General features: G+C 37.5%; 1 long non-coding RNA gene across 1 annotated transcript in view; it reads left to right on the forward strand.

Annotated features, from left to right (window-relative positions):
* Positions 1-7,918, forward strand: part of LOC149747011 (uncharacterized) — a 99,366-nt gene extending 91,448 nt beyond the window's left edge. Inside the window, exon 3 of the long non-coding RNA XR_016388475.1 lies at positions 1,340-7,918. This is a non-coding gene — a long non-coding RNA (uncharacterized LOC149747011). The remainder of the gene's footprint in view (positions 1-1,339) is intronic.
* Positions 7,919-11,141: the final 3,223 nt, after the last annotated feature.

Raw genomic sequence — 11,141 nt, forward strand, 5'->3', positions numbered from 1 at the left:
ATTACTCAGCCATAAAAAGAAACAAAATTGAGTTATTTGTAGTGAGGTGGATGGACCTAGAGTCTGTCATACAGAGTGAAGTAAGTCAGAAAGAGAAAGACAAGTACCGTATGCTAACACATATATATGGAATCTAAGAAAAAAAAAGGTCATGAAGAACCTAGGGATAAGACAGGAATAGACACAGACCTACTAGAGAATGGACTTGAGGATATGGGGAGGGGGAAGGGTAAGCTGTGACAAAGTAAGAGAGTGGCATGGACATATATACGTAAAATAGATAGCTAGTGGGAAGCAGCCGCATAGCACAGGGAGATCAGCTCGGTGCTTTGTGACCACCTAGAGGGGTGGGATAGGGAGGGTGGGAGGGAGGGAGACGCAAGAGAGAAGAGATATGGGAACATATGTATATGTATAACTGATTCACTTTGTTATAAAGCAGAAACTAACACACCATTGTAAAGCAATTATACTCCAATAAAGAGGTAAAAAAAAAGATTTACATTTGATGATCTTTTGTTATTACATGTATCATATTCTACCTTGTTAAATATTTTCTTCATTAAGTCTTTAATTAAGTATTTGTGTTACCAGGCCTGTTTGGGGAAACTCACTTTCATTGAGTCCTTTGTAATTTTGTAGATTTTATTTCAAAGTTTCAGTCAAGAAAGTTTATTATTCCTCCCAAGGAATGACTTACCAAGGAGGCAACAAGGGAGCTGTGCTCCTGGACTGGGAGCGGTCACTGGCATTGTTTAGAATTGCTGGTGCGTGATGATAATAACAAGCAAACTGGATTTTGGTCAATTTCATTATTGTCCTTAGGTTCTCTGCAAACAATGCCCTTGCTTACTGCTTATCTCTACGGTGGAGCACTTCCACTCCACCTCCCACCACTTTGGTATGCTACTGAGCTCAAGTTCTTCTTTCTGGAGTTGAAGACTGACTAAAATGGTATTAGAGAAGGAGAATTTTATGATCTAAACTGGGTGTCCACAAACTATGGCATGCAGGCCAAATCTGGCCTTATGCCTATTTTTATAAGTTTAGTTTATTACTTTTATTTAATGTATTCTCTTTGAGTACTTTTGTCCTACAACCATAGAGTTGGATAAAGACTATATACCCTCAAAGCCTAAACTATTTACTATCAGGCCCTTTACAAACAATGTTCCCTGACCCTTGATCAAGAATCAAAGCATTACTTGCTTTGTGGACATGTAAGCAAGACAGTTATTTCACATCCATATTATAGGCCAGTAATTTAACAAGTGTCTTTGTTAAATGTTTACCATTGACCAACATTATATTTACCTTTTAATTTTTCTCTGTTTTGTAGCTCCTGCTATGTGAATATTTGTTAGCAGTGACTGATGTGGAAACTACATATGCAGATTTTATTGCTTCAGGAAGAACGGGTAGAAGAAATGCAATACATGATATCCTGGTTTCCTCTGCAAGTGGTAACAGCAATGAATTAGCCTTGAAATTAGCAGGTCTTGATATCAACAAGACAGGTGAGTCCTTTGACATCCATCTCTATGAACATGGAATGATTTGCAGCACTTTGCTAAGTAGGATTAAGCCATGAAAAGACACCTTTGAAAGTAACTGAATAGAAAGTTATAAACAGTCTAAGGCAAGATAAAAGGCAGGTACTAATCTCTTAATCACTCCCACTCTGTTTTCAATGACTGCACCTTACAGGGTTTCCCACTCAAATGCAGAATCCTTAATCTGATTTTACTAATGCAATCAATAAAACACATGAGGTTTTTTTTTTTTTTTTTCTTTTTTTGCGGTACGCGGCCCTCTCACTGTTGTGGCCTCTCCCGTTGCGGAGCACAGGCTCTGAACACGCAGGCTCAGCGGCCATGGCTCACAGGCCCAGCCACTCCGCGGCATGTGGGATCTTCCCGGACCGGGACACGAACCCGTGTCCCCTGCATCGGCAGGCGGACTCTCAACCACTGCACCACCAGGGAAGCCCTGTTTTTTTTTTTTTTTTAATCCTAATCTCTATAAAAGCTATGAAATATCTTATGTAGAACATTTAACAAAGTTGGAGCTCCTGCCTTTGACAGTTTGGCCACCTGTAACATTTAATAGCATTAGATATTTAACAAGATTCACAGATGAGTCTGACGGATCTCGATTCCAAGAACCATTTCAAAATAAAAGGGTCTCCAGGACAATTTTTATTGAGAATGGAAGTAAAATAGTCTATTACATAAGTAAGTCTTAGGTAAGAAGTTCTTTTAGTTTTCCTTTCATGATAGACTGAGTTTGAAAATTTTGTCTTACTATTGGGCCTCGAACTCCTACCTACCAAATTTAACTTTACCAATGAAAAAGTAAAATAAGTTTGACATGTCAAAGTACTTCTGAAACCCCTGATGGCTCTTCCATTCATAGCTTTTGCAAATATCAAAGCTGAATGTATTTCCCTGAAAAACACTTGTGCAAAAAATAATCTTTAAAAGTAAAAAGGATTTCACAATTAAGGAACCACCGTGTTATATATGTGAAAAACACTGGTCAGTTTCTGACTCATGGTAACACCTTGATAATTCTTTGCTATTAGAATTTTCATGGCAAAGCCTTCCAGTTATTGGAAAACTGAGTCAGAGTGTGTGTGTGTGTATATATATATATATATATATATATATATATATATATATATAAATGAAATAGCTCAGCAACATTACCTTAAAATACCTACTGACAGAACTTTATTCAATGACTACAGGTCAGCAGGTCATAGATTGGTCTTTTAAAACTCAGGTTGAAAATAAAACTTTAATAATCACTTCCATGGAGTATATAGACTGATGTATATTTTAGGTTTCGTTGTTTCTCTGTTACTACCAGGAGTTAATTTTCAAAATAGCTCTGAGAAAGGCTATAGGGAATTATTCCAATTTGGTGGCATGAAGTAAGTAAATATAATTTTTCTGCAATCTTTGAGAATTTACTAATCTTTTTCATAAAATTTGTCTTTTATATGAATACTCTATTTTAAATAATCTGTATTAATTTTAGCCACTCTTACTATGAGGACATTTTTATTCATAGTGTAGTTTAATTTCTTCTTTTTTTTCTTTTCACTGAAATTAAGACCCATTAACCTCAAGACCTTTCTTATACAAGAGACTATAGTCTCTTAACATAGTCTATTAAACTATGTTAAAATTTAAATAGGTTGACATTTTATATTAATAAATAATTTTATATTTGATATTAATATGTTATAATTAAATAATTTAAAATAATTCAAATATCTTTATGCTTTCAGATGTATTCTTTTTCAAATATTTCTACGTGTTAATTGCAATTCTGTAGGTCCTGAAAGAATTTTCTGTTTCTCTTCAAATCACAAAACCCAGAATAAGGCAAAGTAAACAGCACTGAGTTTATTTATGACCATTAATTAGTCTATATAACTGAATAGTTATTTCTCAAATAACCTTGAGATAGCACTAGTTTTATCTGTGATAATTTTTGGCCAAAATAGTCATGGCCCTGCTGACAGTTTGCTGGCCCATTCTCTCTCTGAAAGAACCAGTCCAAATGCAAGGTTCTATCTTTGTCTTCTCTCACTCCGACCTTGGGCCTAGTATGATTGGCACTTAATAAATAAAATCTATAATTAAAATTAATACAGGGAGATCACCTCATGTAAACAATGTAAATGTATTAAACAAAAACAGAAGAAATCTTTTTCAACCAGTGTGAGTGCACTGGGTATATTCAATAAAAACAGTCAAGCAATCAAAAATAATAATACACAATTTCCATGTCTCTTGTACCTCAGTGTAGAAAATTTGTATAGGGACTTATTTCTGATGGTCAACCATTTTTCGAAATAGTTCCAGTCTGTGCACTGGAATTCTCACACAGCCCATAGGTTCTCCAGATCCTCTGATGCGTCTGGTAATCTAAAGAGATTAATGGTATTCTCTGTAGAAAGCCCTCAACTTGCTCTGGAACTTGAGGTCAGGCTATAGTAAGGTTGTGTAAGCAAATGCTGTCTTTTTAATCTGAGTATTCCTTATTCACTCTGGAGTAAACCATGAGGTAATTCCTAAAGAGTTAGGAATTTTGGTAACATTTACCAAAGAACATTTACCTTGATTCTTTTATGTCCTTTTTTTTTTCCGGTAAATGACCTTATTTATTTATCTATTTATTTATTTATTAAATAACACATCCATTCTGCCTTGTTGTCTTTGCAAAATAGGTCATATCCTCTTGTGAGTCCTTTCAGATTTGAATTGCTTATCTATGTGTGCTCTTAGTTTTATGATCTTGGGTCAATCCTAGTGCTGTTTAGTTCACAAAATACTTATGTGTCACATCCTAATGCTTGGCTTCTAAGAAAAATCAGTGAAAAAGATGAATGGAGTACTTGACTTTATAGTACTTAGGGTCTAGTGGGAAACAGACAAGGAAACCAAAAAATAAAACAAACTGTGATAAAAGCTATGTTGGGGATAACACAGGATTTCATGGGAGCACGTCACCCAGTAGGAATCTGGAGGCTCAGCAATAACTTGTTAGAGAAAGTAGAAGTGTAATTTGAAATCTGAAGTGTCAAATGAACCCTGAGGTGGGGTGAAAGGGGATTGGCTCATTGGAGGGTAGAGCAGCCTGGTTATAAAATGAAGGGTACAGTAGATGATAGGGTAGTGCTCTAGGCAAAAGATTCAGCAAAAAGCCCTAACACAACAGGAACTAAGTGCAAGAGATGAGACATCTGGAATCAAGTAATTCAGGGTCTGAAAAGCTAAGTTAAAATATTTAGACTTCAGTTAAGAGCAATGGAGAGCTACTGAAGAGGATTTTAGGAGAGTGGTGACGTGATAGTATTTGTGTTTTAGGAAAATCACTTTGACAGGGGTGTGTGTGTGTAACAGACAGGAGGAAGGCAAGACAGAGAGAAGGAAAGCAAAATAACCCTGGTCTTGCTGAAGATGGAATAATAGGGAAGGAAGAAATCTCAAGTTTACACAGGAAGCGGGACATCCTATTGTCTGGTGGTGGATGGCAGAGATAAGAATGTACAGAGATACTCAAGTCAATACCTGAGGGCCTCTATCTTCTCAACAAAGAGCTATTATAATACACCAAGAGAGTGAAGTGTTAAATAAAGTTAAAAGATGAGGTAGATTAGAAAATGTGGGTTTGAAGCAAGAGCAGTCTTCAAAGCTGTTGTATTTTTTCCAACAGTTCACTTAGTTGCACAGGTATATAAGATGAAAAGGGTGACTCTGTACTTGATTTAGAATTGTGTTCTACAAGTGGAGGACAGAAGAGATCGAAGACGTAGGGGACTGATAGGTGTATGGTTCTCATGACCACCTGTGCCAGGAACAAACTCAAATACATGGCGGGGCTGGAGATAAGAGCAAGTTAGCAGTGTGAAGCTACGTTAAGATTTCATAGTGATTAAGGACGGCTCTGCCTAGTTGTACTACCATCTGGCACCCTTCACGTAGATGGAGAAATGGGTAGTTTATGGTCCCTGAACTCCTGAGCACTACGATATAAACTCAGTAGATGTGAGAGCAAAAGGGATTGCTGATGAGTGGGGTGAGGCATGTGGAGAAAGCTGTAGGAGGGGTAAGTAGAAAACGGAAATAATTAGAGGTGCCACTAAGTGAGAGCATGTGAGAGTCAGAATGATTACATAGTTCTGAATAAAGATGAAGGAATTAGAGTCTGCTTTTTTTGATCTGATGGCATTTTTAGATGACAAATCCATGATATTTTCATGGAAATGGAGGGCTGAACTGAGTGTGTAATCTGTGCATCTGTAAGTGCATGAGTGGGTGGGTGGGCGGGGTTCTCAGAGAAGATCAAAACCTGGGCATTTGAGATTTTCTGTGTGGGTGTGGGTGTGTCTAGATAGTGTTTTATAAAATTTGTACTTTTGCAAATGTAGAGGAATAGGAATCAGATTTTCTAAACACCACCCAGGGAAGGCAGGTGTATTTCTCTCTGTGTGTGATATTCCTCCAACGAACTAATAAGATTCTGTGGCCTCCGACTGCAAATCAAATTTTCTGTAGGTCCCCTCTCTGGAATAGCTGTTTGGGCCATTTGCATAAAGAGGTAGTTATCTGTCAAAGAAGAGGACAATTTTGTGTTAATAAAGGATTGTTTCTATCAAGTTAAAATAAAAATGTTAAGAACCATAAATGTGGACGGTTGGATGGACAGCCTGTATGAGGAGTGATGTCACAGAACATGGTGTCTGGGTATCACAAAAGGCAACACAAATCCTTAACCAGAGAGCAGTTACCAGGAAAACAGTAGGCGGCAGCTATGAGGGAAAGTAGTGTGGTGTGTGGGATAGCACGTGTGGTCTGCAACCCGTGATTAGGAAGTGAGAGAAAGCCTTTCCTACCTTTGGATCCTGTGATAAATAATGAGTTAACGATGAGTATAAGAGTGTTTACTATTGCATAAAGTTTCAAAATATTCCTGTGAAGGACTGAGAGGGAGGAAAGCAGAAGCAGGGAGAGATGAAGCAAAGAAACACGGGAGAATAAAAAGGACAGGCAATAACTCCAGAGCCTAGAAGTTTCAGTAGTGACCAGGGATTATAGGAACAGGAGATGTGATGTAATTAGATTAAACGCAATTAGAAAATAGTGTTTGAAGTTAGTCAAACAAAGGAATTAAGGGAGTTCCGTCAAAGAGAGTTTTCACTTGGTAACTCGCTGTTCTAGTAACATATCAACACACCAAAGAAACTTGAAAGACTGTTCTCAAAACACAGAGGAGAGTCTGACATTGCTTTCACATTACTTAGAAAACATAAATTAAATTTAACTGGACCCTAAAGGCCATATATGACAAGCCCACAGCAAACATCATCCTCAATGGTGAAAAACTGAAAGCATTTCCACTAAGATCAGGAACAAGACAAGGTTGCCCACTCTCACCACTCTTATTCAACATAGTTTTGGAAGTTTTAGCCACAGCAATCAGAGAAGAAAAGGAAATAAAAGGAATCCAAATCGGAAAAGAAGTAAAGCTGTCACTGTTTGCAGATGACATGATGCTATACATAGAGAATCCTAAAGATGCTACCAGAAAACTACTAGAGCTAATCAATGAATTTGGTAAAGTAGCAGGAAACAAAGTTAATGCACAGAAATCTCTGGCATTCCTATATACTAATGATGAAAAATCTGAAAGTGAAATCAAGAAAACACTCCCATTTACCATTGCAACAAAAAGAATAAAATATCTAGGAATAAACCTACCTAAGGAGACGAAAGACCTGTATGCAGAAAATTATAAGACACTGATGAAAGAAATTAAAGATGATACAAATAGATGGAGAGATATACCATGTTCTTGGATGGGAAGAATCAACATTGTGAAAATGACGATACTGCCCAAAGCAATCTACAGATTCAATGCAATCCCTATCAAACTACCACTGGCATTTTTCACAGAACTAGAACAAAAAATTTCACAATTTGTATGGAAACACAAAAGACCCCGAATAGCCAAAGCAATCTTGAGAACGAAAAAAGGAGCTGGAGGAATCAGGCTCCCTGACTTCAGACTATACTACAAAGCTACAGTAATCAAGACAGTATGGTACTGGCACAAAAACAGAAATATAGATCAATGGAACAGGATAGAAAGCCCAACGATAAACCCACGCACATATGGACACCTTATCTTTGATAAAGGTGGCAGGAATGTACAGTGGAGAAAGGACAGCCTCTTCAATAAATGGTGCTGGGAAAACTGGACAGGTACATGTAAAAGTATGAGATTAGATCACTCCCTAACACCATACACAAAAATAAGCTCAAAATGGATTAAAGACCTAAATGTAAGGCCAGAAACTATCAAACTCTTAGAGGAAAACATAGGCAGAACACTCTATGACATAAATCACAGCAAGATCCTTTCTGACCCACCTCCTAGAGTAATGGAAATAAAAACAAAAATAAACAAATGGGACCTAATGAAACTTCAAAGCTTTTGCACAGCAAAGGAAACCATAATCAAGACCAAAAGACAACCCTCAGAATGGGAGAAAATATTTGCAAATGAAGCAACTGACAAAGGTTTAATCTCCAAAATTTACAAGCAGCTCATGCAGCTCAATAACAAAAAAACAAACAACCCAATCCAAAAATGGGCAGAAGACCTAAATAGACATTTCTCCAAAGAAGATATACAGAATGCCAACAAACACATGAAAGAATGCTCAACATCATTAATCATTAGAGAAATGCAAATCAAAACTACAATGAGATATCATCTCACACCAGTCAGAATGGCCATCATCAAAAAATCTAGAAACAATAAATGCTGGAGAGGGTGTGGAGAAAAGGGAACACTCTTGCACTGCTGGTGGGAATGTGAATTGGTTCAGCCACTATGGAGAACAGTATGGAGGTTCCTTAAAAAACTACAAATAGAATTACCATATGACCCAGCAATCCCACTACTGGGCATATACCCTGAGGAAACCAAAACTCAAAAAGAGTCATGTACCAAAATGTTCATTGCAGCTCTATTTACAATAGCCAGGAGATGGAAACAACCTAAGTGCCCATCATCGGATGAATGGATAAAGAAGATGTGGCACATATATACAATGGAATATTACTCAGCCATAAAAAGAAACGAAATTGAGCTATTTGTAATGAGGTGGATAGACCTAGAGTCTGTCATACAGAGTGAAGTAAGTCAGAAAGAAAAAGACAAATACCGTATGCTAACGCATATATATGGAATTTAAGGGGAAAAAAAATGTCATGAAGAACCTAGGGGTAAGACAGGAATAAAGACGCAGACCTACTGGAGAACGGACTTGAGGATATGGGGAGGGGGAAGGGTGAGCTTTGACAGGGTGAGAGAGAGTCATGGACATATACACACTAACAAACGTAGTAAGGTAGATAGCTAGGGGGAAGCAGCCGCAAGGCACAGGGATATTAGCTCGGTGCTTTGTGACAGCCTGGAGGGGTGGGATAGGGAGAGTGGGAGGGAGGGAGACGCAAGAGGGAAGACATATGGGAACATATGTATATGTATAACTGATTCACTTTGTTATAAAGTAGAAACTAACACACAATTGTAAAGCAATTATACCCCAATAAAGATGTTTAAAAAAAAAAAAAAAAAATTTAACTGGACCCATTATGAAACCACACTGAATTCCATCATCAATAAGGAAAGACCTATTACTAGTGTAACAAAACAGTAATGTTCCTGACTTCCTCATTTTTTCCTGCTTTTTTATGGCCATGGAGAAACTAGAGGAATATTTAAGAGTGTTGGAATTTGGGCAAAGTGAGGGAAAACTGCAGTCCTGGTCTCAGACTCCATTTCAGCTTCCCACCGTTTGCTCTGTTCTCTCTCTCTCTGTAAATAAAGAGTGAAAAAGAAGGCAGAACGAAGTGTTATATTAGGGAAGTTATGTCTTCTTTTCCATCCCTATTCTCCTTTTTCAGTAATTCTGAAGAATCAATAGAAGGAACTGAAAATCAGCCTGTGACCTGTTCTTAAAGACCCCTAGAATGTGAAAACCAACCTATTTGAGTGAATTTTAATAATTTTTTGCTAATAAATATTTAACCATAAGCTGGGGACACTTAAAGGAAAGATAATATGAAAAAATATTCTTACTGTTATTATTTTTATTGCCTAGTATGCGTCCCTGGCTCCCAGTTGTCTTAAGGGTGGTAAGGCTGGGAAGCAGACTGCAGCCAGGACCAACTCCAAGAAAAAAGTGTGCTAAGTAGAATTTAGTCCTGAGCACACAGCACCACCAGCTGGAAGGATGCTGTAGGGCAATGACAAATTCAGTTTATCTTGATTACCTGTCTTGAGAAACATAATTTTCACTAAAATTTGCTTTATTCTGAAATTAAGTTTTGTAGTAAGCATACATGTATATGGGTATCCTTGTGAGTATGGGATCATTGAAGGTAGTTCTACCGTATATCTTGCGAGTCAAATTTTTATGACATTATCACAAAGCAAGAACACCTTCCCCCCTTCTAATGGTGGCTACGTTTTGCCATTAAATTAAAACATTGCATTTGATTATATAGAACAACAATGTCTGTCAGTGGCTTTTTTTTTTTTCATTAAACATCTTGTGTAAATTGATCTTTTTTTTTTTTTTGGCCGCTCTGGGTCTCGGTTGCTGCGCCCGGGCTTTCTCTAGTTGTGGTGAGCGGGGGCTACTCTTCCTTGTGGAGCGTGAGCTTCTCATTGCGGTGGCTCCTCTTGTTGCGGAGCATGGGCTCTAGGCACGCAGGCTTCAGTAGTTGCAGCACGTGGGCTCAGTAGTTGTGGCGCAAGTGCTTAGTTGCCCCGCGGCATATGAGATCTTCCCCGGAGCAGGGATCGAACCTGTGTCCCCTGCATTGGCAGGTGGATTCTTAACCACTGGACCACCAGAGAAGTCCTAAACTGATCTTTATACAATGAGAATAGCAATGGCACACAATTCTGCCTTTCAATGCTAGAAGCTTTTGTCCATTGAAGCAATTATAATGAGAGCATTTTAAGAGTTAAAAAGCACTTTAAGCTATAATAGAGAGTAATATTTAGGGAACTTCTAATGTGTAAGTAGGTGCTGAACTATATATTTGGGTTACAACTTTTTATCTAATGATTATATATATATATATATAGTTTAATAAACATTACTTAAACTCTTCAGTCTAGAAGAGGTCTCCTTTATCTAATTTCCTCTTCTGGGATTCATAAGAGACTAAACAAGTAATTCTCACAATTACTAACATTCTCAGACTAGGAAATCCAACAAGCTCTCAGGATAGCCGATTTCAGTGTTTAACAGCATGTGTATTGAGTATTTCTGTATTTTCTTTAGTCAGCATGTTTAACTAAATCTGTATCTTGTTGCTTATTTCACTATGGATGTTGTGAATAACAAGATAGACAAATAAAAGCAACTCCATCTTTCCTTCACACTGAACTTCACACTTGCTGTGTCTCATTAAATTCTTTGTAATGATTCTTTGTCATCTGAGATTTCCTTCTCTAAAGAGGCTCCATTATACCTAAGAAAGATTTAAGTAAAACAAATGGAATGGAATGGTACACATAGATAAGAAGCTCGCATATAACTA

This window comes from Delphinapterus leucas, chromosome 17 (assembly GCF_059928025.1).
Source record: "Delphinapterus leucas isolate spDelLeu-1000000601 "Yukka" chromosome 17, BTC_Dleu_Yukka2, whole genome shotgun sequence".
Lineage (NCBI taxonomy): Eukaryota > Metazoa > Chordata > Mammalia > Artiodactyla > Monodontidae > Delphinapterus > Delphinapterus leucas.